Genomic DNA, 25,849 nt, shown 5'->3' with positions numbered 1-25,849 from the left:
CAGCAATTGTGGTGGTTGACTTTACCACTGATGTCGAAGCTTCCTCGTCAGAAAATTTCAACTCATGAAGAAACCCAAGGGGAGTTGTGGATTTAACAGCAATAACAACAGCAACAACATTAATAACAATATTAACTAGAACGGGCACTCGGTAGAGCGCATACCTTCGCCGCAGCTACTGTTCTGTACTTGGCATGGGAGTGTAGGGAACAGAACAACAAAAATACGATTTTGACCTTTTCGTGACCTTGACCTTGACCTTTGACCCGATTGCTCCCAAAATCTAATCAAATGTGTCCCGTATAATAACCAATCATCCCACCAAATTTCATGCAATTCGGTTGAATACTTTTTGAGTTATGCGAATAACATACACACACACACACAGACATACAAATAAATACACAGCGATCAAAACATAACCTTCCGCTTTTGCGAAGGTAATAATAACATAACTTGATGGATTATGATTTTATATGCCATTTATAGTTTGTTCCTGTCACGTGAACATCAAAAGTCATAAAAGCTCAAAGTTGCACAAGGACTTTATGAACAGTGTGTGTGTGTGTGTGTGTGTGTGTGTGTGTGTGTGTGTGTGTGTGTGTGTGTGTGTGTGTGTGTGTGTGTGTGTGTGTGTGTGTGTGTGTGTGTGTGTGTGTGTGTGTGTGTGTGTGTGTGTGTGTGCTGCAGTTGGACATAATAACGGCAATTAGGACAGTGTTGGAGGAAACAGTGTTGCTGTTGTCATTCTCAAACCAGTAAGGCCCTAGCATTCCCCATTTGGCATTGAAGGTGCAGAAGCATGTGACCTTAGGCCCTTTCAGGTACATCTCATTGATCTCCTCAGGTGGTTCTGCCCCCAGGAATATGTTGTTGTGGTTGTTGATTTCGTCTCATACCACAGAGCCACCACTTGTGTCTTCTGCTCCACTGTCAATGGCATAATTGAGCTACGGAGCTAGAAATCCCAGGGAACAAATACCATGATAACACCACCAAACCCTGAAAAGGAAAACTAGGCTATGAGCCAGACCCCCCAAATTGACCGGTCGGTACCATACAGATGGAGTAAGGCTCATTGTGATTTTTAGCAAGATATATGTCCCTAGATATGAAAAAAAAGTGATAGCAGTGTATAACTCTCAGCCATCTCTGTGTTATCACCCGAAATATTATTATACGCCTGCTTCGCTTCGCCAAAAAATGTGATATTTGCTAAAATTGGAATAAATATGTTTTTAAGGACCACAGAGTGCCGAGATCGAGATCGAGATCGTATTTGTTCGAGAGATCATGATAAACCTAGAGTGTGGAGCAAGTTTGCATGCATTGTGAAATATAATGTAGCTGATGTTACAAACCTACTTTAGGATACTAGCTAATACCAAAAATTACACTGAGATACCAAAAGTAGTAGACGAATAAACCTAAAATGTTCAAAAGCTATGTTTCGTTCCAAAATATCAAAATTAGGGGGTATGGTTGAACATATTTTGAACTTTGCCAAAATATGTGCCCCAAACAACCACCATATTACAAAGTAATGATATATTCCAATGCAGTGGTTCCTTGCGAAGATTTTGAGGGGTCAAATGTTACTCTGGGAGTTTTCATTTTTGAAATATTGACAAAAATGTACAATGTGAATTCTGAACTCGAAGCGATTTCGACCACTTTTTCACTAAATTTAACATATTTTTTGTCATTATATCAATATTTTGATAAATAACCCCCACAAATGTTCTATATTTCTATTACGATATTAGTTGGCATCCAGTATGCAAATTATTGGCACTCTGTGGTCCTTAAAAACATATTTATTCCAATTTTAGCAAATATCACATTTTTTAGCGAAGCGAAGCGGGCGTATAATAATATTTCGGGTGATAACACAGAGATGGCCGAGAGTTATACACTGCTATCACTTTTTTTTCATATCTAGGGACATATATCTTGCTAAAAATCACAATGAGCCTTACTCCATCTGTATGGTACCGACCAACCCCCTTGGCTCATAGCCTAAACCGTATAGATCAAAAAACAAAGAAATGGCAGGAAGTCAAAGTTGTATCAATCTTTTTGAAACTCCCTACGTGTATATATATATATGTACACACACACACACACACACACACACACACACACACACACACACAAACAGACAGACATTGAATATTATAAACATCATGAGGCCTTGCACTGTCGTGACAATTTAAACATGTTTGTGAATAATATGGTCACCACCAGAACAACCCTCCTCTCGTTTCTTCACATTTATCAACATCTCGCACCCCACATATCCATGAACATTTGGAGTAATAATAATTTATTTTTAATGTTGAGGAACAGAAAAAGACAAGAAGCTAAAACGAATACAGCTGAATAATTAATTTAAAGGATTGAGAAAAGATTCCTGTAATCCTGCTTTGTCCATTAAACAAGTTTAACCTTTCATTAATGAAAAGTGAAAACCGAATTGCTTGGGTTAAATTGCTGTCCTCCTGACACACTCCTTCCTTGTCAGCTTTTGTAGATCACTGTATTATGTATTTTTGATTGTTTTCTTGACAGGCAGATCACTTTTGGCAGGATATTAATTCAGGAAGTAGAGAAGTTCTGTTGATCTTTTATGAACAAACAACTGCTGTAGACAGAAGGCAAGGCAAAGCCTTTGTGAAACCAATCTTCCCATTGACATACATGACATTTAATTAAACAATGAACCCATTGTCACCATGAAATTGGTTATAACTTTGTGATCCCACATGACATTCCGTGCCACAAATAATCTGACATCCTAACAATGGACACAAAACTCATGGACACAAAAACGCATGCACACAATGAATGTGAATTTGAAAAGACATCTCCACAAGTGGGCTGGCTGGAGAGCCCAAAAGTAGTTCATTTCCCTTTGAGCAGTCGATTCTGGGTTTGCTTTCTTCCCCAACTCTGTACTCTGACCCAAATGGTGCTCAGGTAGAGCATTCTTCACATATATCAACATCTCGCACATCACAGAACCGAGTTCAAAACTGGTGGTTGTACTCACGGTGTGCACGGGAAGGTTATCGTTGGCTAAAAAATATATAGTCCTGGGGGTACAGGGTGGGGAACGACCCTAATTCTCTCTATGTAAATATTGTGACGGTTGCCACCTTGGATAACTCCAGATGAGAATGGACGAGTAAATGCACCCCCGTCAGATGGGACAATAACCTGGAGAACCATCTGCCAGCATTTGCTCTGGTGGACGTTAAAGATCCTGCGTTATCTTTCATCCGTTGTCTTTCGAAGAGTAGGTGAATTACCACCAGAACCTTAGGCAAATTCCACCCTAACCTCACATAAAAAATTGCATCAGTTGAACAGACATGCTTCCTTAACCCTAGGATGCAATTTCTCAATACAACCCCTATTAATGCATTTGGGGGTCTTTTATAGCCTCAGGCTATGTCTCTATAACTTTGTTATAAAAACGTTGTTTTACCCAAGATCTTTCATATATGCTTCGAAGAAAGGGTAATACATATTCCTGTATGTGTGTTTTGGGTTTTTTTTCTTTCAGGATCGGGGGAATTTATTTTTAATATTCCCCATCTGGCATTGGGTGTACTCATGAATGTGTGTGTGAGGGGGAGAGGGGCGGGAGGTAAAAAAACAAAAAAACAGATGCATTCCAATGGCATGTACGAGTATTTACAAAAAAACACAACACAATAGATCCATTCACTTGTAAATTAGTGTATTACTCATTGGTAACCCCTGCAGAATATATCCATTCACTTGTAAATTAGGGTACGCTAAGTGAATTGATCTTGAGTGGGGGCAGGTAATGGTGCAAAGCTATTCTGGGGGAGCAAACAATCTCCATGCCAAGTTTGAGCCTTGTGGGTCAAAGGGTGTGGAAGGTACATCGGAACACACTACACGCATGCATGAAGCACCGCTTTATAAAGGGGTGAGGGGATGGGGTGGGAATGCAATAATTCAATAATAATAATAAAAATTAATATAATACATCTAAAAGAATACAATAGTAAAGAAAATTACATTTTATTTGTTCTTTTTACAATAACCTAAATGCTAATCCGGTCCAAAAAGACCCACCACTGCATTCGTAGGGGGTGGGGGGTGGGGGCATGAGATTAAAAATATATACCGTATATACCGGTGTATAAGACGCACTTTTTATCGGAAAAAAGTCAAAAGTTGGGGGTGCGTACTATACACGGGGATAGAAAAAAACTCGGCTTTAAAACAAGTCCAATTTTCCAATACATTTACGAAAAAAAGCGTTTGGCTGGGCGAATTGGATGTTGGAGGGGGACAAGAGTTACACAAAGAGCTGGCGAATGAGGAAGGTGGACCTCCCGACGATCTGTGGCTGGATTGTAAAGGTGTGGGAGGAGATGCCGCCAGCGATCATAAAGCGGGCCTTTCTCAAGTGCTGTATTTCTGACAGCATGGACGGTACCGAAGATGATATAATCTGACAGGAGGGAGCTTCCAGTGGCGGCGACAGCGACAACGAGAGCGATGGTGACCTGTACTACCCAGACGAGGACTTGCATGCCGTCTTCGAAGAGGAGAGCGACGATGAGGATTTACTTGGCTTTAGCTGAGAAGCCCATCACACACCCAAACAGCCCTTTGCAGGGCCACAACTCCACAATAAAGAATGTTTTAATAATCTCTCTACTCTCTCCTTTCTTCGATGAAGCAAAGAAGCTCCTACAATTACATGCACATCTGGACACTGACGCGTGTGTAACAGAATACTGACTACATATAGCTAAATATTTTGTTGTTTTTTTCCTTTCAAAATGTTCATTTTGTGCTACTTAAAGTTTGTGTGCAAATGCATAGATTCACACTACTGTAATCTGAAAATGAATGATTTTTTTTTTTTTTTGAGGGTGGAAGTTGGGGGTGCGTGCTATACACGGGTGCATATTATACACCGGTATATATGGTATTCCCCCGATCCTGAACGAAAAAAAGCCCCAAAACACATACATATGTATTATGTATTACCCTTCATTCAAAGTGTATATGAAAGATAATGTGTAAAATCGTTTTTATAACAAAGTTACAGTGAAACAATCTAGCCAGGCAATGTGATGGGGTAAAAATTAAAAAAACAAGTACAGATACATTCAAAGTACACCGCCCCCATGCCAAATAATTAAATATCCTCCAGCGCGGCATTGCCGGGGTGCAGCTCATAGAGACTGTATTTGGAGGGAGAGGTGCACAATAATTGATTGATTAATTGCATAATTAAAATCAAGAAAAGATTATCACAAGTAAAGATACATTCAAAGTACACCGCCCCCATGCCAAATAATTAAATATCCTACAATGCGGCATTGCCGGGGCGCCGCCGGCGCCCGGCAATACTGCAGTGCAGCTTATAGAGAGTCCATTGAGAGGGAGAGGTGTACAATAATTGATTGATTAATTGCATAATTAAAATCAATAAAAGATTATCATAAAATATTTTCTTAATCAATTGGCTAATAGCATAACTAAACCACCAGTGCTTCATCCGAAGATGTATCTTTTAGAAATTTAATTAAATAAGTCATTGATAAAAAATTAAACAATTAATTGATTAATCAAGAAATAATTAATCGATTAAATGATTAATCAATAAATCAAAAATATCCTTTATAGCCACATCACTTGGTCACTGTCATGTCCAAATATTAGCTTCCTAGCTCAAAAGGTGCCTGAGATATTGCCCAGATGAGAAAGAAAATAAATAAATGATTAATAATGGAAATAAATAAATAATAATCATACAAAATTAAATAGTTAATCAATTGGCTCATAGAATACATAATCCACCACCATTTCATCCGAATCTGTAACTTAAAAAAATTAATCAATTAAGTCATTCATCGAATAATTAAATAATTAATCGATTAATTAATTAATCAATAAAAAAAAATACCCTTTTCAGCCAAATCACTTGGTCATTGTCATGTCCAAATATCAGCTTCCTAGCTCAAAAGGTGCCTGAGATATTGCCCAGATGAGAAATAAAATAAATAAATAAATAAATAATAATCATTTAAAAATGAAATAATTAATCAATTCGCTAATAGAACACATAAACCACCACCATTTCATCAGAATCTATAACTTTAAAAAAAATTTTTTTGTCATTAATCGAATAATTAAATAAATAATCGATTTATTGATTTCTTGATTAATCAATAAATCAAAACTAGCCTTTGGAGCCAAATCACTTGGTCATTGGCATGTCCAAATATCAGCTTCCTAACTCAAAAGGTGCCTGGGATAATGGCCAGAAGAGAAAGAAAATAAAAAAGTACTTTATTAATCGCTAATAATTAAATAAGTCATCAATGAATTATTTAATCAAAAAAAAAAATACCGTTTTTGACAAAGTACTTGCTCACTACTGTGCCGAAATTTCAGCTTCTTAGCTCAAAGGATGGCTGAGATATCGCCCAGACAAACAATAAAGAAATCAAACAACCAGAGTGAAAACTGAGTACTCCCTTTCAGCGTGCGTCATTGCCGAGCCCCCTTCGATGCCCGGCAATAACGTTATGCAGCGCCTGAAGATGGCATAGGAAAGGAGCGGTGTACAATGAATTCCTCCTCATCCTGAAAAAAACCCCCCAAAACACAGAGAAACATGAACATGCATTACCCTGTACTCATTACCCTGTACATCGCTCTTTCACGAGCCTCGATCTTGTATACAAAAAAAAAAAAAAAAAAAAAAAAAAAAGCATATATGAAAGCTAGTGGGTAAAAACGTTTTTATAACAAAGTTATATAGACATAGCTTGAAGCATAGCCTGGGGCCATAAAAGACCCACGATTGCATTATAAGGGTTAAATTTTTAAAACAACCACCCGCCCCCCCATCCTGAACCCAAAAAAACGATACACACACACATATATGCATTGGTCTTTATTTGAAGGAAATCTGAAAGATCATGGGTAAAAACGTTTTTATAACAAAGTTATTACAAACAAAATCATGCCAGACAAAAAAGACCCACAAATGCATCGAAGGGTTAAAATGATGTAAGAAGCAGCTACATGCTGTATATGCTCAGAAGTTAAAACACAATACACCAACTCATTTAATGAAATCTTCATGTCACCATTACCACCACATTCATTTTCCAAGAAAAACTTTCCAAACTAGAACAGCTCTCGGTAGAGCGCATACCTCCACCAAGCTGAACAGTTTACGTTTTCTATCCCATTGATAGGCCGGATTTGGATCTGGACCTGAACCAAAATCTAATCGACTTGTTCTTGTCAACTACTCATCCCATCCCCAAAGTTTTGTCATAACCCATCCAAAACGTTTTGATATATAGTGTTATATATCATTTTTGTCCCTATCTCTCAAATTTCATTAATCACTTTAAAACTTATTGGGCCGAATTTCCAAAAAGCGTTTAAGAGTTAGGGATGTGTAGAATCGCTAATCGTGAGATGATCACCCATTCAAAGTTAGTCACCAATCGCTGAAGTGTGATTGTCTAATGCGCATTAAACCCTAATCACAAGCAATTAAATAACAAAGAAACTTTTACAAGTTGGTGAAGGCATGTTTAAGAGTGTGTTTATAGCCTTGAAATAAGCATTGCATGTGTACAATTGGTAGTTTACATGGGAAGGTGAATATGGATGCGTTGGGAGTGCTTGGATAAGATCAAGAGGAGGCAGAAGAGGATATGAACAGGGAAGTTCACAGATGTGCATCGAGAATCTTTTCGGATAGATGCAATCCTCTAGAGAAGTATGACAACATCAAACTTGTTCAGATTTACAGACTCTCGAAGGAATAATTTTGTTGGCTGCTGAATCCAGTCCAAGATGACCTGGATCAACCTACCTATATCAATATATATATATGGTAGCCAGGGATGCTACCTGTCAAACATGTTGTCTGGAACTGATTCCTAAGGTGATATGGTTATCCTGCCGAAATGACGTCACATGTAGTCACCCAGAACGTGGACGGTCTCTGATGCTGAGCAGTTTGTTGATAACGTCTCCAGAGTGACTGCATGGTGTTGTGATAGCCACAACGACACGTGATAGCCTAGCCACGACGTTTTGTGGCATTCATGTCTCAAGAAATCCAATAGCACATAGACATTCATTTTCGGAAAGGCATGACATCACGTTTAGGACCGTATCGACGTCGATAAAAACGTTTTTCACAGCTGGGATGGTTCACCAAATCGTGCTGTGTTTCAATTTGCTCAGTACCACATGCGGCACTGTCACGTGACCCAGTGCACATGCATGGCAATTTGTGGCGCAGTGCACCGTATACACGTGCAAATTCCAGATATTCTCCGGTAAACGGGGCACACATGTCAAGGCACATGTTGGCTGACCATCATATTAATGGAGCACATGTCAGTATTATTTTTGTAATTTTTGATGAAACTTTTTTCCGTTACTGCATTTATATATACTAGTGGGGTCACCCGTGGGAATCCCATGGGCATGGAGGTGTATCGTTGCGATCGGTGCAGCCGTTTTTGCGGTACCTGGGACAATAACATGATGCGGGAGTCCAAACCTAAAAATGCTGGAGATCAAAGCTGAAATTGGAAAACAATATAGCCTATTTTACTCCAGGGGGTCCCAGGATTACCCACCCAAAATGTCGTTGTGATCGGTTCAGCCGTTTTTGCGGTACCTGGGAACGGACAGACCGGACGGACAGATGGACGGACATTTGGTGAATTATAGTAAGAGATATAAATATATATATATATACACTACCGGTCAAAAGTTTTAGAACACCTCAATTTTTCCAGTTTTTATTGAAATTTTAGCAATTCAAGTCCAGTGAATAACCTGAAATGGTACAAAGGTAATCAGTAAACTGCTCGAGGTTAAAAAAAAAGTTTAGGTTAGCAAAAATGGGGAAATAATGTAAATTGCACAGTTATATTTTAAAAAAGGCCTTCTTCAGGGAATAAGTAATGGGTTAACAACTTACAGCTGTTCTGCAGCAATGTAAGTAAATTAAACCTTGAAAATTGATGCAAACAATTCCTGCAGGTTTCCCAACCTCTGCTGATTACTTGATTACAAACCCCCTGTCTGTATAAAAGCAGTATTGGAACAGACTGTTATTACACCCTCCGAAGCATTATTTGGACAATATTGCACTGCAGGAAGTAGTACATTGGAAACTGGAGGAAACTCTGACAGGAAGAGGTCTGGCAGACCCAAAGCCACAACAGAATCAGAAGACAAGTTTCTTAGAGTCAACAGCCTGCGTGATAGGCGGCTCACAGGACAATAGCTTCAAGCACAGCTTAACACTGGTCGAAGTAAGCAAGTCTCAGTTTCAACTGTGAAGAGAAGACTTTGAGCTGCATGTTTGACAGGTCGAGTGGCAGTAAGAAAGCCATTGCTAAGATGGCAAAATAAGAAAAAGAGGCTTGCCTGACCCATGAAGCACTGCCAGTGGACTACTGCAGACTGGAAGAAGGTCTTATGGACCGATAAATCAAAATTTGAAATCTTTGGTTCATCACGCAGGGTTTTTGTACGCCGTCGAGTAGGCGAAAGGATGGTTCCTCAGTGTGTGACACCAACTGTCAAACATGGAGGAGGAAGCGTGATGGTCTGGGGCTCTTTTGCTGGAGCCAGAGTCGGCAACTTGCACCTTGAACCAAAAGGATACCACAGCATTTTGCAGCGCCATGCAATACCCTCTGGTATGTGCGTAGTTGGTCAGGGGTTCATCCTACCGCAAGATAAAGACCATAAACACACCTCCAGGCTATGTCAAATCTACCTTCGAGGAAAAGAACAAGACGGGGGGCTTCAAATCATGGAATGGCCAGCACAGTCTCCAGTCTTAAACCCCATCGAGCTGGTTTGGGATGAACTGGACAGAAGGGTGAAAGCAAAGCAACCTACAAGTGCAACACATTTGTGGGAACTTCTGCAACAGTGTTGGGAAGAACTTCCCGAACAATATTTGATTTCCATTGGAGAAAGAATGCCACGAGTGTGTTCGTCGGTTATATCTGGAAAAGGTGGCTACTTTGCTGAGTGAAAATTTTAAATGAAATTTTGTTAAACAAAATGATTCTATGATTTCTTTTTTTTATCTCTAATTGTTCATTTGTTCTATGCTTAATTTCAGAGTACATCGAGACATTAAACTGCGTAAATTTCAATAAAAACTGGAAAAATTGAGGTGTTCTAAAACTTTTGACCGGTAGTGTATATATATATATATATATATATGTGTGTAGTGTATATATACTCAGAATGTGAGTCATATCTGTTAGTTGCATGTTGCACCCACAGACACTCTTGCCATGCTGTGCTGAGAATGCAGGAGTTACAATTTGAAAGCCTTCGAGGAAAAAAAGGATTACTGCTCTACTCAGCGACAATGGCAAAATAACTGTTCCTTTAATCACAATGAGCAGCCTCTTGCTTTGGGTCAGCTATTTTTTGATAAAAGCCTGGCCTTGTAAAAAGTCTTCATTCGGTGCCTAATGAAACAGTGTAATTCTTGTGAGTGGGAAAAATGAAAATGGTTGGGAAGGAAAAGTTTATATATGACTTGAGACAGCATAGTGTGACAATATTAAAGGCAGAAATCAAGTAATTGATTTTTGAATGCTTTTCAGTGGCCTCAGTGGATTCCGGTTCCCCGCACCATGATTTTTAATGTAATTCGAGCATAGCGACGCTTCCTTGAAGGTTACAGTACAATTATTGCAGACATCAGGACCTGTCCACATGCCAGATTTTGGTGATCTAGACTAATGAGTTACCATCATTACCTCTCTGCTCTCCTAACATTGAAAGCATAATTTTTGTGACATTCCCCCTTTTTCCATTGGCACAGCAGTCGAGCAGCCTAATCAGTGCAACAAATGAATTCCTATTTGTGCTGTACAAATGATTTTTTTTTTTTTATAGTCCATAAATCTACCCCTGCATTCCATTAGCTGCCTCCTCTATTAGTCTCTGCTTCTCTGCCTGAAGCTACATCTGAAAAACAAGGTCTCAAAGCCAAGATAAGGTCGGGCATTTGCTTCAACTGGTACGGTCTGTGTGCAACACTGACTTTTCTGTTATTGGCAGAATATTAGTGCATGTTGTAAGATTTAGAGTTGGATGGTATTTATCGGTTTAAAAATTCGATCAATGTCGTCTTCTTTTTTTTCTCATGCTCGCTCACTCTTATCCCAGTTTTGTATTGCTATGGCCTATGGGTAGAGTATTTGGAAATTTTACAATCACTATGTTCAATATATATACCTGGTGGTGGCCTTCTGGTTAAGGTGGTGGCCTTCTGGTTAAGGTGGTGGCCTTCTGGTTAAGGTGGTGGCCTTCTGGTTAAGGTCGTGTGCTTGGGATGCTAAGGTCCTGAGTTCGAATTCTGTTCAGCTGTTGAATTAATGCCAGGAGGGGTTGACTCAGGCTGTCATCCTTCTGAGGTTGGCGAAATGAGTACCAGGGTACTGGGTCCTCTCTCAAGGAGGTTTATGGCAGGATTTGCACTCCGGCTGCAGTAAAAACATGTCAGAGGTGTGTGTCAGGATGTTGCTGAGGAGTTGTCCAAGGACACAGCGACGTACTTATCCAGTGTAAGCTTATATATATATATATATATATATATATATATATATATATATATATATATATATATATATATATCTTAAGAACAGGTATGTTCAATCAGCATACTAAAATACGCCATTTGTGTCTGTCTGTCTGATTAATTTTTGACGCCAATACATTCTGTTGTTACTTATCACAATCTCAACCAAACTTGACAGGATGACGAAGCGTTACACAATGAAGGTTTTAGCGCATTCATTTGCCCTCCTTCCCCAAGGGGGTTTTCTCCCCCCGAGCGAGTTTTCCCGCCATTGCCTTCAATGGGGTTGCACGTTGAGGTGTATATAAATGTTAAATTAGCTTTATCGTGGCGTTTTCCCAAAGAAGAAGATTTATCATGGCGTTTTTCCAAAGAAAGACGCTTTCAATAACAAAATTAATAATGATTGCAAAACAATATTAATACTAATAATATCCCACCTCCCCAAGGTGTTTTTCTGCCGTGATACAACAACAACATGCATTTTAAGGCCATTTCCCCTGCTAGAGCGGGGGTTAGCCTTGCCGTCCCCATGATAATCTTCTCCATTTTGCCCTATTTTGTGCATCTCTCCTTGTTAACCCCCTTGCCCGCATTTCTTCTTCCACCATCTTTAGCCAAGTCTTTCTCGGTCTTCCCCGTCCTCTACTTCCTTCTACATTCATTTCCATCACTCTTCTCAACCAGTCACTTTCATCCTTCCTCAACACATGACCAAACCATCTCAACCTGTTGCTCTTCACAGCATCCATCACAGGCTCTATTCCGTGATAACGTGTATAATTAGCTTGTCATACCGTTTTCGTGAGAGCAAGGGCCGCCCAGAAGTAACAATATTATAAACCACAAACATGTTTGATTACCTTTTTAAATAGTTGATAATGCTGTTAAACACAAAAGTGAAATTAATTTGGAGGAATCCGCACATCAGTCTATGCTAAGCACGTCAACGAACACACCTGATCGTAGATCTACTGTAGTCTATATAAGCTTATAACGGTTATTAACACCACCCACACTTCCGACAGCTTCCGTGGAGTTCTACCAAGGGGTTTTGCGATATTGTCCGCCGGCTCTCCACCCGACAACCTCACTGAAGTAAATTTTACTTTCAGGAATTTAGAATGGTGAGACATGGTCTGATCCTTTCAATGACCTGATCAAACAAGAACATGTTATGTTTTTTAGCCGCGTCGCAGACGCTGCTCATAGAGTGCCCTCTGCTGTTGTTGTTGTTCTTCTTGTTCTTGCAGAGAAGACAAAACCTCAAAGCTCCACCCATTCTGGGAACCATAGCTCCACACATTCTGGGAGAGGCTTCATATAAACAAATATCCACCATTTTATTAACTCGCATAGCTTTGAGGCCTGTTTTGTAGGCCCATGGTGTCTTCCTCTCTCACACAGTTTTATTTCAAATCAAATTCGATATATCATTTCATTTTTCACAGTCGCTAACATAGTTTTAGACTCGGTTGAAAAAAAACGGGAAGAAAATCCGATGAAAGTTGCCCTTTATAGAACGAAATGAATTCTCAAAGGCCTGTAACTTCAAGTCCATTGAGATTTTTTTTTTTTAAATCGCGGCATGGTCAGTCATACACCGCCCGAAATAAGAGATGGGAAAATGCCGAGATATATATATATTTTTTAAATCGCGGCATGGTCAGTCATACACCGCCCGAAATAACAGACGGGAAAATGCCGAGATATATTAAAAATTCGTCCATTTGATGACAATCGTCACGATGAAATATTTAATTTATACGTCGTCACAATAATGTGGAGAGAGGAGCATAGCTTCGTTCACGTGTCGCCACACACGGGAAATTGCCGAGATATATATTTTTTTAAATCGCGGCATGGTCAGTCATACACCGCCCGAAATAACAGATGGGAAAATGCCGAGATATATTAAAAATTCGTCGCCACACACGGGAAATTGCCGAGATATATTTTCACTTTGCACAAAAATAACATCAAGTAATCGAATCAATAGGAATGTCCTGTGCCTATAACATCGACGTTATAGGCACAGCTGCATCTAGGCATTGTGTAACATCGACGCGACTTTTGTTTTAATTAAAACTTTTTGTACTTGTTTTATGTTGGAGGCTCCAGGCCCTCATCCTGTGTAGCCCTCATCGAGGCCAGGCCTTACATAAAATTAAAAGAGAAGAAACATGTATGACGAAAAGTGTGTGACGTTTTCTTGCGAGAAAGAGAGATTAAACCTAGGCAGGAAGATTTAGTTTGAGACAAAAAGTTGGACCAGCAATCCTGACATGGAGAGTGTAATATGGTTCCGGGTATAACTTTAACACTGCAAATTCAGAACGGTAGTACTACCTTGGGCAGTTGCTGTTGACAACTAACTACCTAAAAACAACTGTCATGCACAGTCTGATCCTCACAATAACATGATCTAACATGTTATAATTTCATGCACGATCTGAGCATTTCATTCACCTAATCTAACATGTTATGACATCATGCATGTTCTGATCCTTTCAATGACCTGATGTAACGTATTAAATCATGCACGTTCTGATCCTTTTAATGGCCTGATCTAACATGTTATAATGTCATGCACGTTCTGATCCTTTTAATGAGATCCAACATGTCATAATGTCATGCATGTGCTGATACTTTCAATGACCTGATCTAACATGTTATAATATCATGCACGTTCTGATCCATTCAGTGACCTGATCGAACATGTTATATCGCATGTTCTGATCCATTCAGTGACCTGATCTAACATGTTATATCATGCATGGTCTGATGCATTCAGTGACCTGATCGAACATGTTATATCATGCATGGTCTAATCCATTCAGTGACCTGATCGAACATGTTATATCATGCATGTTCTGATCCATTCAGTGACCTGATCAAACATGTTATATCATGCATGTTCTGATCCATTCAGTGACCTGATCTAACATGTTATATCATGCATGTTCTGATCCTTTCAATTACCTGATCCAGCATGTTATAATGTCATGCACATTTTGATCCTTTCAATGACCTGATCTAACATATTGTTGCAGATCCCGGGTCTATTGACGTACTAGGGGGAGAGGGGGGGGGAGTCCCCGGTTCCCCGGTTCCCCTCAGACACCGGGTCCACAGGCCGCCGGCCACGACGAAACTCGCGGTCGATGGGTTGCGAAGCAACTTCAATTGCCAACCTCCCTATCACGGGTCGAAGGGTTATCGGTCACGACCTGAATACCTTGCGAGACCACGTGGCTGGGAAGACCGGGGATTGAACCCTCGTGTTTCCACACCTTATTCCAGTCAAGTGCGCCGAGCAGATCGCACGGTGTGGGTCGTGGCGTTACCCTGCATGATCTACGGACCTAATCGAGCAGCCGAATTCGGTTTCGAACTGTGCTGGGCCAATGGATGAAAGGACGCACACGAGCAGGTTGAAAGGAAACAAAATGTACACGTCTTTTATTTACAATAGCACAGATAGTCAGGTTCATTATGTTCAGATTTATAATTTCGTTCTTTTTTTGTGGAGATTAGCAAACCTATACATTTTTGGAAAGCTTATAGCACCAGGAATCCGAAAAACCATGTTTCCATTTGCGCAAATTTTTCTTTGGCGGCCATATTGGATTTTCAAAATGGCCACCATCGGAAACCTATTTTTCGCGATATCTCAACATCCGAACCACCTAGAGTGCTGATTCCAACACCTATACCCACATTTTTGGGGATGAGGAATCACATGAAGCCATCTAAAATAATCTACACCTACCCTGGGATACCAGGTGGCAGCCTACAGCGGATTTTCAAGATGGCCACTTTCAGGAAACATGTTTTTTTCTGAATATGTATACCACATTGAGTGATGTTTCGCCTCAGTACAGTCATAGTCATAAATGGGATCATTTCAACATGTTCAGTTCATGTACATGGAAAGTCATTATATCAGACCTAATAGTTCATTTAAAATAAACCTCATGAAGCTCACAATTACTTACCTGTTGTCGTTTTATATATTTGCAGGTCTTGAGAGAAGATGAGTGAAGTTACGACTCAGCCCACACAGTGGCAGCACTGCATAATTTGTCAAACCGCTTCAGCAAAATATGGAACGCTTGTCCAGCAGCCCAAACCGGACTCGTTTGAACACTTGCTACAAACCCTTAATGATAGAGCAGCCTACCATGATGGAAAATATGTTAAAATTCACAGTCGCTTTAAGGATGAAACAAGTGAAAGTCTGCAATTCAATAATGCAGTTTGGCATCGTATCTGTTATTCAAATGCAACCAACAAAGAGAAGGTACAACGTGCCAAAGACCGCCATCAATATCACATTTCAGCCGGCTCCTACACAGAGAAAAAACGTGGACAAAAGCGAAAAAGCACAGAACTGGACGAACCATCAACTTCCACCACCAGTCCGTTTACACGTTCTGCAACAGCTCCATTCATTAAGGAACATTGCTTTTTCTGCCAGGAAGATAACGAGCAAAAATTGTACACATTGAGAACAGAAAACGGTGGGAAAGCATTACACGATGCTGTGGAGCTGTCTGGAAATCTCACCCTGCAAACTAGGTTAAACACATCCATCTCACCCACTGATGCACATGCAATCGATGTTCAATACCACAAGTCATGTTGGACAACAAATGTATTCCATGTGTTACGTACCAAGGATAACAAGGGAACAACAGAGAGAGGTCATCCGTTTCAAACATCATGTTTGATTGAGTTGATTAGCCTTGTCGACTGTCAAACTCAGAATAAACAATACTTATCCATGGCACATATTGAAACAACATACATCAACTTGCTTGGTGGCACAGATGCATTGGCGCACCACTTCCCTGCATATAGTAGACACTGGCTCAAGGAGAGAATTCTTCTAGAACTACCACACGTAACGTCTGTTAGGCAAAAGGACAGGAGAAAACCTTCTGTTCTTTACTCCCCAGATGCATGCGAATCCGATATGGTTCAGTCTGCCATGATAGAAAGTGAAGTAGACGATCTGAATATTATCTATAAAGCAGCAAAGGCATTGCGCAGAATTATCAAGAACTTCCACCAACAGGAAAACTCATCCGATGCTATACAGGTCACTAGCAGCACAGATGATGTTCCAGCAGCACTCCACGCAATGATCAGATGGGTTATGGTGGGGCCAACAGAAACACTAGAAACTGAAAAACGAACCACTCACGTTAACAGAGAAGTACTCACTGTTAGTCAGATGCTATTGGGTGGATTCAAATCTGACAAGCAAGTGAACTATAGGCCCAAAACTGATTCTGCGACCTTCCGATCAACCAAATCACAAGAAACTCCACAGTCTCTAGGATTAGCCTTGGCAGTTCACCATGACACAAGAAACAAGAAACTCCTGGAAAGTCTCTGCTCTCAAGGTTACTGTGTCTCGTACAGTCGTGTTATGCACCTCGAAACAGCCCTAGCAAATGCCATTGTGGAAAACACCCTGAAGTTCCAAGGACTTTATGTTCCTCCATTTTTGAAGAAGGGAACTTTTGTGTTTTTTGCAGCTGATAACACAGACTTTGCTGAAGACAGCGTGGATGGCAATGGGACAACCCATGGAACAATCATTGCTGTTTATCAAAAACGTGACACTCAAGGAGAAACATTGGCGCCACAACTGAGCATAGCTGACACTACCAGTTTGTCAGTGACCCCGTACCAGGTTCCTATGCTTCATTGTGACAAGCCGGTGCCGAAAACCATAAAGAGAACAGCCACATTCCACATCAGCAAGGATGGTATATCACCAGCGTATCACCTTACACATCTAGGATGGTTGGTTGCTTCTATGATCACCAGAATGCAGAAATCAAACAGCACATATATACCTGGTTGGGCAGGATACCACTCATTGCTGTCGGGTAGTCACAGTTTGACACAAGTCGGAGTCTTACCCCTTCTACCTGAAGTAGCACACGAGTGGTCGACTCTTCTGACCGTCATCTCTCAGACAACTCAGCTAAAGAACTTAGTTGTTGGTACAAGCCACCCTACAGTCATTTCCTGGGATATGGCCCTCTATGAAAAGGTGATAAGGCTGCTGGATGAAAGGCCAGACCTGAAAGGTACCGTTGTACCTTGGCTTGGCGAGCTGCATGTGGTCATGGCTGCTTTGAGAGCCCTGGGTACTTCCATTGAGAACTCAGGTATTGATGACGCGTGGATAGAGGCCGACCTCTACGGACCTTCAACAACAAGGCAGATCCTGAGATGTTCGCATTACAAACGCACTCTCCGTGCTCATATTTATTCATATATGGCACTTTATGAAATGGCGCTGGACCTGTTCTTCAAAGATTATCCACAGTTGAAAGCCGTTTGCTCAGATATGTCAGAAGAAATAGACGAGGCATGTTCAGAAAAGGACAAGTTCACCAAAGCCACAAGTGTGAAAGAAGCCAACACAAAACTGTTGAATGTCATCACTACAGCTGATGTTGTGAACATATTCAAGACTTGGGAAACAGAACAATCCAAAAAAGCCATGTTCAAGTCCTTGATGAATTACCTGCATCGAGTGGAGACAATTCTGTTCTTTGTGGAAGCTTCTCGGGACGCAGATCTCAAACTCCACCTCGAATCTGGTGAGGCACTCAGCAAGCTATTTTTCTCCATGGATCGTATCAAATACAAACGTCTTTGGCCGCGATACATAGCAGATATGTATGACCTGAGGAAGACGCATCCGGCCACATACAGGGAACTCGAGAATGGAAATATCTCAGTAACGAAATCTAGCATCCCCTTTGTATCAATCGGTGCAGACCACGCTTGTGAACAGGAAAACAGAGCAATGAAGGTTCATTCTGGACTTCCAGGCATCTCCAATAATGCCAATGCAAGGCAGAGATTCTTTATGGCCTCTCCAGAATTGTCACGGCTGACCAGAGAATTCAAAGATCAGTTCGACACCAAAACAGACAAAGTGACAGAACACCACGAACTTAGTCCGAGGGCAGTGAATCTGAACAATACAGCGGTTGAAAAGATCAAGGCTGCTATCATGAGTCATGGCAATCCATTTACCACAGAAGGAAATAGCATATACAACTTGATCACACATGCCTATGTCCCAGAGGAGCACACGTCACAAATCCTGAATATCGACAACATTGGTCAACACTTGTACGAAGAGTATGTTGACGAAAGAATCAACGGAACAGTCAGCTTATTTGCACCCGTGAAAAAAGAAAACAACACGATGTACTTGTCTGGTGTGAAGAAGACCAAGATCATGCTCAGGGACAAGTCAGTCGACTTGAAGGAAACAAAAGACTTGTATGGAAGGCTGATGATATTGACAAAATCAAGCCGTGATGTTGACCAGAAAGACGCAATAGGCAACTACGAATTCACCCTTACACCTCGCGCCTTGTTCGCACCAAACGGTGACCTGCTTCCTTGCCTTGACAAGTCAAAGTTAATCCATCTCCTTGTGAAACATGGAGACTTAGCTCCGGGTGACTTAGCTCCGACCTCAAGTCCTCAAGCTCAAGTCCATAACTCTGCAGCTATGAAAATAGCAGTAGTCGACGCCATGGTTCTTGTACAGAAATTGTCGGCAAAACCAGCTGCAACAGTAACCGTTGAAGATCTCAGTGTCAGCTTTAATACCAGATTGATGTCACTGACAAGACATTTTGACGAAGTTATCCTCGTGTTTGATACTTACAAGGCCGATTCGTTGAAGCAAAGCACAAGACAAAAAAGACGAGGGGGGCACAATCCAGTCCAGTACCAAGTGAAGGACAATACCAAGATCCAACACATCACCATGAAGCGGTTCTTGTCACACGCTCAGACAAAGTCAGATTTGGCAGAATATCTGGCTGAGAAAACGTTGGAGTACAACAGAGATGCCTCCAAGCTGATAATTATATGTGCAGCAGGAAAGGCCAAGAGTAACAAAGGCGTGCATTTTGAAGACAATAATCATGAGGAGGCAGACACTCTGATGATTCACCAAGCAGTGCTGGCAACTCGCCGCAATCCCAACGCAGAACAGCTTACCTTCTTCTCTCCTGATACGGATGTCCTGGTCTTGGTCATAGGTAACTATGATGTTCTGCTCAAAAATACTGCTGTCTCCCTTGTGTCGGGCCTTGTGCAAGTACAACCAATCTGGAACAATCTTGGCGTCGAAAAGGCCAAGGCATTGCCAGCATTCCACACATTCACAGGAGCAGACAATACTGGACGGTTTTCGCGAATAGGCAAAACAACATGGTTTGAAGCTTTCGTCAGAGCCGATAGTGACGTGATACAGGCCATGAGAATGCTCGGTGATGCTGCAGATGTGACCGCAGATCAGATGTCCAACTTGGCAAGATTTGTATGTGCAGTGTACGTACCAAAGGGAATATGTATCAACAGCATTCCGGAGTTGCGCTGGTACCTCTTCTGTAAACACATGACTGAAAGTCACAAGTTACCTCCAACGCTAGGGGCTCTAAATCAGCATGTTGATCGTGTACATCTTCAGGCAAGGGTATGGGCTCAGGCTACTATCGCACATCAAGTGTTCCTGGATCCACAGCAACATGGCTACTTCAAGGACAACGATGGGGAATTGAAACCACTAATGACAGATGTACCACCAACACCGAAAGCAATACTTGAGATGGTCAGATGTCAGTGCAAAGGAGACTGCTCATCGAGACGGTGTTCGTGCCGTGCCAATGACTTGGCATGCACAGACTTGTGTTTGTGCAGCTCCGAATGTGAAAACGACGATGACTGTCAACCTGTTCTCTGCTCTGACGACAGTGATGAGGACATTTGAAAACCTATGAGGACAAAATGTTGATGAATGTTGACAAAGATAAAATTTCATCTATGGGAAATATTCTATGTTCAAATAAAAGTAATTATTACATGTATAATTATGGATTGTATAGCCTCATCTCTATATACTTACCTCTTGAATACATAAATCACCTGTTTAGGATATATGAGGGATGTGGTTTCATAATTATGATCCGTGTGCCACAATGTAGCGAAACATCACTCAATGTGGTATACATATTCAGAAAAAAACATGTTTCCTGAAAGTGGCCATCTTGAAAATCCGCTGTAGGCTGCCACCTGGTATCCCAGGGTAGGTGTAGATTATTTTAGATGGCTTCATGTGATTCCTCATCCCCAAAAATGTGGGTATAGGTGTTGGAATCAGCACTCTAGGTGGTTCGGATGTTGAGATATCGCGAAAAATAGGTTTCCGATGGTGGCCATTTTGAAAATCCAATATGGCCGCCAAAGAAAAATTTGCGCAAATGGAAACATGGTTTTTCGGATTCCTGGTGCTATCAGCTTTCCAAAAATGTATAGTTTTGCTAATCTCCACAAAAAAAGAACGAAATTACATAACAAACCTGACTAAGATAAATAAAAGGACGAGAAGCAGACTTAACAATTCTTACCTATCTAATCCCGACACAGGCGCCTGTTACACTCACACACGCACAGGGAATGAATCACACCGATTAAACTCGTATCTTAAATGCACAGATATCACTTAGAGAAAATAATTCATACATTTCATAAATTCTTCTAACTATTTTGAGGAAACTTTTGCCGACACGCAAAGCACGTTGCTAAGTAATTCAGGGGACGGGAAATTGACAATTGTTTTTTTGTATGCATGGCGGAGGCTCATGAAAGAGCTAGAGAAGAATGGAAGAGAACAGAATGGAAAAGGGAAAATACTAACAGCAGAGTAGAAGTGAGGCTGGGATCAAGGGGAGGGAGAGAAGGATAGATGTGGGTGAGCAAGCTGCACAGAGGCTGAATTAAACACACAGCAAGAACGTGAAGGGGTGTTTGAAAGATGAAGGGGTGTCAGTATGCGTGAAAGATGATATGGAATGGCAACGAGTCACCTTGAGGAGAATAGAGAGATTGGGCAAAGAAGGAGGTAATTCCACAAGTCCCAGTCGAAAGACAAAGGAAGGTGAGCGGAAAGTTTTAGACATAGGGAGGATGACATGGAGTAGGGAGGAATGAATGTGTGCAGCATATCACCTCCACTTATTTTGGTGAAGATTCAGATCTGGATGGAAGATTTTAAAAATTATTTAGGTGATTCTTCACCATTGAGTGATCGGGCCAAAAACGATATATCGCATGATATCTCAAAAAGTTGTGGATGACTTGTGAAGAAACTAGGGGGATGAGTTGGTTAGATGACACGAGAAAGCGGATTTGGACTTTGGTTCAGCCCCGAATCCAGATCCGGCCTATCAGTGAATACAACATGTAAGCTGTTCAGCTTGGTGGAGGTATGCGCTCTATGAGTGCCGTTCTTGTTTTTTTTTATGTTGAAGGCTCTAGTCACGGACTATATCGTCCTCATCGAAGACAGGCCTTACATGAAACAGAAGAAAAGTGTCTGATGTTTGTTTGCAAGAGAGACAGAGAGAGATTAAAGCTAGCCCGGTAGCTACAGTTTGATTGACACAGAAAGCAAGACCAGCAATCCTGACACGGAGTGTGTAATATGGTTCCGCACCACTTTAGCACTCCTAATTCAGAACGGTAGTACTACCCTGAGCGGTTGCTGTCTGCAATCTACTGCCTAAAAAAACCGGCCCAACCGGATGGGTGTTGTTTTGGAGACACCATTTCCTTACTGGATGGCCAATGGCTCACTTATGGAGTTCATCCGTCCTTTAGCAGGTATTGTTTTTAGTCCTGCAGGGTGTCACCGTCACCCTCCCCATGAGCAAGCCAGTGAGGGTAGTCGGTTTAGTCGCCGACTACCCCACCATGCGGCAGGTAGCACTGGGTTACATGTTACCAGTGGCAGTTGAGAGACTGGCCTGACCTCAGTTACAGATGGGTTTACTTCCAAGAGGTCTGAGGGGGCACACAGATGAATGGTGGTAAAATACTGAAGCCTAAACCTTTTTTGTGGGCTGAGAGGTGCTTATTTATATCGTCTGAAAGGTGTTCTTTTAGTTAATTGCTTTTGCTTTTTTATTCAAATCTCCATTAGACAAAGAGGGGCATTTCAGGATAAGGAGATAGATTATAATCTTATTATATAAATTATAATAATTATAGCTCTTATTATATAGATAGATTATAATAATTATTGACCACTTTACTGTGAGCAAGATGCTTCTAGAATCACTGTGACTGGGAGAATGATTAACAAACAGAAACGGTTTTTTTCAAGATGTGAGAGCAGAGGTCTTCCAGAGAGCTGTTAGAGTGAGAATTGGGCAGGAAGGGATAAGTGCCCATACTTCGTGAAGGATGTGATTTTTAGTCAAGATTGACATAAGTGGGAATTTAGAAATTTAAACATGACTAAAAAGGGAAGAATAACAGAGGTGTTGGGGAATCAAATGTTAGGTAAAAACCAAATGAGTTAGGAGCCAGAAATGTGTAGATGGAGGGGAGAGCGAGCGAGTAATAGAAACACAAAATCATGTTGTGATTGTATACTAGATGGAGCAGTAATGGTTTTGGATTATGTTGCAAGGTTAGACTAGGATGCATCTGAAAATACAACCCGTCCATGTCCGGCTTCTTCCGTATGCTAAACGTGACAAAAGCGGTGAAAAAAAAACAAATGACAACTTTAAGGGGCCTTGACCTTTGACCTTTTGATCTAAATGAAACCCAATCAGCTTCTACCTTTTGATTGGTGAACCAATTCAGTGACACAATGTGCAAATTCTTAAAATTTCAGGTCAATTGGATGGAAATTGATGATTTTATGTGATGTTGACCTTTGACCTTTTCACCGAATTATTAAATTGGCTTCTCCATATTCTCATAATAAAGCTTTGTTTAAATATTTTATGACAAAAGCTCAAATAGTAAAATTAAAAAAAGTTGCGGCCCGGACGGACACACGTACAGTCACGTGAAAAAGTAAGTACACCCCATGTAAAGTTTTGACTTTTTCAACATATTTCAACATACAGCTATTTGATCTTCATTTCAACAATATTGATAGATAAAGGTGATATAATATAACAAATATCATGAAACATTTACATTTTGTAGTCGATTGTATAATTTAAAGAAACATAAATGCAAATTTCGCATGAGGAAAAAGTAAGTACACCCCTACATTTATCACTACTTCAAATACCTAAAATTAGAATCAGGTGCACCAGCTCAGGTGCAAATGATTAGAACATCGTTGGAGAGGATCTTGGAGGAACCTGTCTTATTTAAACCTCAGACATTTAGTTTGGTTTGCTCTTTGTTTTTGAAGTGTGCGGCATCACCATGCCTGGGTCAAAAGAGCTCTCTGAGGCCTTCAGAAAGAAGGTTATAGATGCCTACGAGTCTGGGAAGACATTTAAAAAGATCTCCAAACAATTTGAAATCAATCGTTCGACTGTCCGGAAGATCATCTACAAGTGGAGAAGATTCCAAACAACTGCCAACTTGTTCAGGCCAGGCTGCCCCAGCAAGTTCAGCCCGAGAGCAGACCGCAAGATGCTGAAAGAAGTCTCTAAGAACCCCAGAATGTCATCACGGGACCTACAGGTAGCTCTTGCCACTGTTGATGTCAAAGTGCACGAGTCTACCATTAGAAAGAGGCTGCACTAATTTGATCTACATGGGAGGTGTGCCAGGAGGAAACCTTTGCTGTCCAGAAAGAACATCAGGGCAAGACTGAAGTTTGCCAATGAACACCAAAGCAAAGACCAGCACTTCTGGAACAATGTGCTCTGGACAGATGAGTCAAAGGTAGAACTATTTGGCCACAGTACCAGAAGACATGTTTGGCGAAAACCAAAGACAGCATTTGACCACAAGAACCTGATACCAACTGTAAAGCATGGTGGTGGAAGTATTATGGTTTGGGGCAGCTTTGCTGCATCAGGGCCTGGGCAGCTCACCATCATAGAATCCACTATGAATTCTTCATTGTACCAGAGGGTGCTTGAGGATAATGTGAGGCCATCTGTCGGAGAGTTGAAGCTCAACCGAAAGTGGACCTTGCAACATGACAATGACCCTAAACATACCAGTAAATCCACCAAGGAATGGCTGAAAAGAAAGAAATGGAGGGTTCTGGAATGGCCAAGTCAAAGCCTGGATCTATTAATCCCATCGAGATGTTGTGGGGAGATTTGAAACGAGCTGTGCATGCAATTGTGCATGCTGTGCAACAATTTTTTTGTTGAATAAATTATTGCAAAGTCAATTTTTCATTGTTTTTTGTTCAATTAGATCACCTTTATCTGTGGATACTGTTTAAATGAAGATCAAATATTGATATGTGCACATATGTTAAAAAGATTTTTAAAAACATTTGATGGAGCGTACTTACTTTTCCACATGCGAAATTTGCATTTATGTTTATTCAAATTATACAATGGAGTACAAAATGTAAATGTTTCATGATATTTGTTATATTATATCACCTTTATCTATCAATATTGTTGAAATGAAGATCAAATAGCTGTATGTTGAAATATGTTGAAAAAGTCAAAACTTTACATGGGGTGTACTTACTTTTTCACGTGACTGTAAGTGAATGCAAAACCCCGTCTCCCGCTGTATGGGGGACGAACTAATAAACCGTGCGGGGGGGGAGGAAGAAAAGCAAGAAGAATGAGTTCAGTGAGTTGGAGTGGAGAAGTGGAGTTGCATGTTATTGACTTGTCAGACTTTTATAAGGAAGAGATTGTAATTATGACTATTTTCAACTCTTAAATAACATAATTTACTTGTAATTATTTATTTGTGGCAGGCCTCAAAAGTCGAACCGCCTTTAGAGGCCTTTTTCCCCCGCAAAGCAGGAGTTGGTCCCCTTTTTTGAGGCGATGTTTTATGGCCAGATGCCGTTCCTGCCGCCAACCCTGTTAGTCGCCTCTTGTGACACACAGGGAATTACCAGTGAACTGGTACTCAATTTGCCGACCTTGGAAGGATGACAGGCTGAGTAAACCCCCCTGGTGTTAATTCAGCGATCGACCGGGATTCAAACCCAGGATCCTAGGATCCCAAGCCGGCACCCTAACCGCTAAGCCAACACCAGGCTCAGGTCTTAAAAGTCGCCTCCTTTTTATTTTTCAAGCTGGTCTCCACTCGTACTGTCTTCCTTCGCACTTATATGTTGCGCAGATAAATGTGTCTCCAGCAAACACGGTGCGGCGAGGCAATTGTATATGCATTGCTGGG

The 25,849-nt window shown here is 40.9% G+C and overlaps 1 protein-coding gene across 1 annotated transcript in view; it reads left to right on the top strand.

The window, feature by feature from the left end:
• The window catches only part of LOC137420761 (small conductance calcium-activated potassium channel protein 2-like), a 475,474-nt gene that overhangs the window by 442,472 nt on the left and 7,153 nt on the right, over positions 1-25,849 (top strand). The window lies entirely within an intron of this gene.

This window comes from Myxine glutinosa, chromosome 2 (assembly GCF_964187855.1).
Source record: "Myxine glutinosa chromosome 2, kmMyxGlut1.1, whole genome shotgun sequence".
Classification (NCBI taxonomy): Eukaryota; Metazoa; Chordata; class Myxini; order Myxiniformes; family Myxinidae; genus Myxine; species Myxine glutinosa.
The sequence above is the reverse complement of the archived record's forward strand: the minus strand, read 5'-3'. Positions and strand labels throughout refer to the sequence as shown.